This window comes from Microcebus murinus, chromosome 21 (genome assembly GCF_040939455.1).
Source record: "Microcebus murinus isolate Inina chromosome 21, M.murinus_Inina_mat1.0, whole genome shotgun sequence".
NCBI lineage: Eukaryota > Metazoa > Chordata > Mammalia > Primates > Cheirogaleidae > Microcebus > Microcebus murinus.
In genome coordinates this window covers 33,174,553-33,179,368 of record NC_134124.1, presented here as the reverse complement: position 1 = coordinate 33,179,368, position 4,816 = coordinate 33,174,553, and the positions used below count along the sequence as shown (strand labels likewise).

Sequence of the window (4,816 nt, the reverse complement as noted above, 5' to 3'; positions counted from 1 at the left end):
GCTGGATTTGGAAGGAGACAATCAGTTTTGAACTTTGGATGTGCCTAGGGCAATATTTACTTCCCTTTTCAGTGTCTTCAAATGTAATGTGAGAATTACAATAATAATGATGCTTCAAAGGTTGCTCAGAGAATTTTACATATAAAGCATTTATAGCACGGTGCCTGGCAAATAACAACTCATTTTATACTGTTTTGCTATATTTCTATTGTTTGTTATATTTATATTTTGATCTTACTCTGTATCATGCACTGTTCTGTTTTATTTATATATATGAGCTAATTTTATTTTCACGATCACCTGATGAATAGGTATTATTATTTTCTCAGATTTCTAGATAAAGAGTCTGTGGGTCAGAGAGGTCAAGTAATTTGCCTAAGGTTACACAGCAAGTAAGAGGCAAATAACAAGAGCCACACGGAGGGCAGCTGTTATTACAAAGGTACTATCTGTCTGTCTATCTGTTTGGTCCATTGGTCAGGGTAGGCCACAGTTAGCCCCAAGGGAGGTCACTTCCAGGCCCCAGGGATGTGGTTCTATGTTGCCAGAGTAAGGCTGAGCATTTGAGTTCAGAGTGAAAGGGGCTGGGGGTGCTGATTCTAGAGCTGTAGAATCAGAGGGGGAAGAGAAACCCAAAGAGGGTGACTTCTCCTATCTTTTTCTTAATTGATTATTTTATTTTATTTATTTAATTTTTTTGGAGCTGGGGTCTTGCTATATTGCCCAGGCTGGACTTGAACTCCTGGCCACAAGTGATCCTCCTATCTCAGCCTCCTGAGTAGCAGGGACTGCAGGTGCATGCCACCTCACTGGCTCCATATCTGTTTATTGACTTATTGTTTCAGTTCAGGGGATGCCTCATACCTCCTGTGACATATATCTGAGGGCCAGCTGTGTGCCTAGCATTGAGTTGGGCTCCGCACATACATATTCTCCTTTAGTTTTTAACCAAAGCCCCCCTAAGTCAGGAATTGTCACTCCCGTTTTGCAGATGAGGAAACTGAGGCTCAGAGAAAACAAAGCTGTTGGCTCATTGGCCAAAGTGAAATACATCCTTTGACCCCTAATTGGGTTTTCGATTTATTCATCAAACACTATACTATCCCCGAGATGTTGTCCAAGGTTGATGTTGTCCAAGGGGTGCCTCCCTGTCACTGCCTCCGTTCACGGCCAACTCAGGCTCAGCAGGGAGGACCTCAGACGGCCTCCGGCCCATGCATCGATTCCCCTCAGTGGTATTCATTTTGCTTACATGCCTCCCGTGATGAGGACATCACTACCTACTAAGTTAAATTTTCACTTTTGGATGACAGAGTAGAGCTGGAGAGAAATTTGTCCTGGGCTTGCTATTCGTGAAGACCTTCCAATTCAGACTTGTGATACCATCTCTAGTGAGGACCTTCCAATTCAGACTTGTGATACCATCTCTAGTGAGGACCTTACAATTCAGACTTGTGATACCATCTCTAGTGAGGATCTTCCAATTCAGACTTGTGATACCATCTCTAGTGAGGATCTTCCAATTCAGACTTTTGATACCATCTCTAAATGAGTGATATATGGACAGTCAGTGTGTTCTGGTGAGTATATGTTGAAAGTGTTAATCTGGTAAATGCTTTAATTATATCACAATTTTTGCAAATCTGTGTTAGCATTTCCTCATTTGTTCATATAGCAAGACTCTTAATTGGAAAAGAAAACAGGCCATGGGCTGGTCCATTGTCCATGCCTAGGAGCCCTGAGTTAGCAAGGACATTCCTGGTTGAACTCTAATCTGTACATCTGTGACATTTCTGCTCCCTGGAGAGGGTCCGGAGAGCACTGGGTCTCGGGGCGGGGGAGGTGGTTCTTGTGCCTCTGCCATCCCTGACTTGGCGGCGGCCTGGGAACTGGAGGAAGGTCTTGCTCCGATAAGGAAATATACAAGGTCACCGCCCAGTACCAACATGACACAGCCACAGCCCTGCTGTTTTGGAAAAGAGGGTAAAGGGTGGGGGTGAGGGGGCTAGTGGCCCACTCAGGTTTCCTAGGACCCCAGAGCCCCTTCTCTGCAACTGAACGGTGGCCACCTCCCTGGGCCTGCACTGGGCACCCTTCTGCACAACTCCAGGGGACACTATTCACGTGGCATTTCATGTCAATGTTGCCCCATGAGGTTGTGCTACTCGGAGGCCCAAACCCCAAGCCCAGAGAGCATCCCCAGAGAAAGCTGATGCCCCACGAGGGGGCTGAACCCCACATGGCAAACAGTGGGCTTACAGGGTGCCCACAGACACCGGCTCCCGACCCGCGGAGGCTCTGTCCCTCTCCCAGCGTGACCTCTTTGTCCTTCAGCCTGAGAGCATTTGCCTCTATTTACACTAAATAGAGCCGGCTCGCTTGCTGGTGCCTGTATTTTGGGCACGCCAAGCCAGAGGCCCCCGAAGCCAGTTGGAGCAGGCGGCCACTGTCCTGGTGGTGGTCACATGAAAAGCCCTGCTGGCCGGCTCCGCTGACACAGTTTAGCAAACACCTTATCTCCCGCAAAGCAGGTGAGGTAATGTTTATGAAAGCTCACTCTGTCCCCGGCCACCAGGCGGTGGGGGTGCCCACGCGCCCAGACAGTGCCGCGGTGGCCCCCTCACCCACTGTGCTTCCCTCTGGCCTCGTCTGCCGCCCCCACTCCGGGGCAAAGCCACGCCGGTGTCCTTCCTCACTGCGGGCCTCTCTGTCGACCCCTCCATCCGCTCCATGTCTCCACTTTTTAAGGCACATGCACGGCTCCCTTAGGAGATATTATGGGCCTCATTTGACATAGGAGGAAACTGAGGCAGAGAGCAGAAGGCATCTTGGCCAAAATTACAAAGTGGCTGAGCTGATGACTCAGGGTCCTACCTCCTGCAGTCCCCTCTGAACTGGTGTATTTGTAGTACCATTCATTAAAGATTCCTGATTTCTATATGGATGGATAGTGGATGGATGGAGGGATAAATAGCTAACTATATAGACAAAGAGGAAAAAGTGTAGCTGGACAAGTGAACAGGTGGATAAATAAAGATGATTGCATAGGTGGATCGATACAGAGGTAATTATATAGACAATTCTGGAAGAATATACAAAAAACTGTGGACAATAGTTGCCTCTGGGAAGAACATGAGAAATCCAGTGTATGGGGGGGAGATCCCACTTTTTGTTGGTTGTTTCTATTTTGCTCCCTCTGAACTGTTGGGAGTGTTTTCCATATGCACAAATTAGTTTTTTAAAAATGTCTTTTTCTGGTTTTTTTGACCTGTATTCCTGTGTGTCTGTCTGCAGGAGAGATGAGAAGCCAAAACTCTAGAAAAGTTGCAGGAGCTTCTTAGGAGACCCTTCCTTGCCAGAAACCTACTCCTCCAACTGAACCCGGCCCATCGATGCTCTCAGGGTGACAGGTGGCTCAGAGGTGTGCCGAAAAGTGGAAGGTGGATGGCGCTCGGAGTTTGGATTCTGAGAGCCACGTGGGGGCCACCCCCAGTGACTGACCCCTGGGTAATGACCAGAGAACCTCTTAGCAGCAGCGACAGCAGAGACGTCTGTTTCACTGGATTTATAAATGTAACTAATTGGAAACCACCAACACGCCCAGCAACTTGGGACTGCTTAAATGACTTGTGGTTCAGCCACACAAGGGAATATCGTGGAGTCATTAAGAATAAATAAAAAATCCTATCCTTTTCTTATACCTCTGCAATTAGGGTTCCTCAGAATGGAATGTGAAGAAGTCAAGTCAAAATGTGCCAAAATGTTAACAACAATTAACTCTTGGTTGTGATTTTCTGAGTAACTTATATTACTTTTCAGTTTTGTTTTTTTTTTTATTTCTAATGAAGAGATGTCCTATTTTTATTGCAAAAAATAAACATTTTTAAAGAATAGTCTCTTATAACAGAAATCTCTACATAGGGAGATTGGAAAGAAATCAGGGCAAATAATACTTTTGGGTGGTAGGATCATACATTATTTTTTTTTCTTCTTATATTCATAGTTTCTGAATTCTCTGCATTTGTTGTGTTTGCTTTTATAATAGGCCATTCATGATTTTTAGAAACCAAGTGGATAGGGAAGGAGAGGTCTGCGGTTGAAAAGCCAAAGGCTAAGCCCACTCATGGCAATCCGTTGATATATTTCATGAGCCTCTAAAATGTGCAAGTCACGTCGCACTGGGCTGGGGGCTCTAGTGGGAAACACAGAGGTGGAGGAAATGCAAGCACTTTAATCAAAGAATCCCAGTCCAGCTGGAGAGACACGGGTCCTCACTGTATTGGCTGCAAGGTCTTATCCTAGAAGTCAGTCTGTCGAGAGCAATAGTAGCAACAACACAACAGCATGGCAGAGTGGCTGGGAGCTCCAGCACCAAGGCCACCCCACCTGGGGAGAAACTCACCCCCATTTCTTAACCATAGCAGGTCTGAGCCTCAGTTTTCCCTTCTGCAAATGTAAATGACCTCCTGGCATCGCTGTGAGAATTAGACGGAGCCTGTGAATAAAGGCTGAGCAAGGTGCTTTGCAAATGGTCCATCTGCAGCGTGAGTCTCATTGTCATCACTATGGCCTCGGTGCTGGTGGCCAGCTCTTCCTGAGTCATGCTTCCAGATGTAGCAGAGCTGAAAGTTGAACTCACATTTATTTAATTCCAAAGACAATGATTCTACCGCAAGCAAATGCTGCATTTAATCTGTATGCTTAACTGGAATTTGTTTGAAACCTCACCCTATAGTCTTGCCAGAAAGAAAACTCAAATTTTCATTAAAAGGTCAAAGGAGAAATGAATCTGTTTCAAAGAACATGAGAGGAAGAC

The 4,816-nt window shown here is 46.1% G+C and overlaps 1 long non-coding RNA gene across 1 annotated transcript; it reads left to right on the top strand.

Annotated features, from left to right (window-relative positions):
- Window positions 1-283: 283 nt before the first annotated feature.
- LOC105867166 (uncharacterized) lies at window positions 284-3,954 on the top strand. The gene is made up of 3 exons (XR_012913932.1): window positions 284-442; window positions 1,314-1,580; window positions 3,295-3,954. It is a non-coding gene; the product is annotated as an uncharacterized LOC105867166 (long non-coding RNA).
- Window positions 3,955-4,816: the final 862 nt, after the last annotated feature.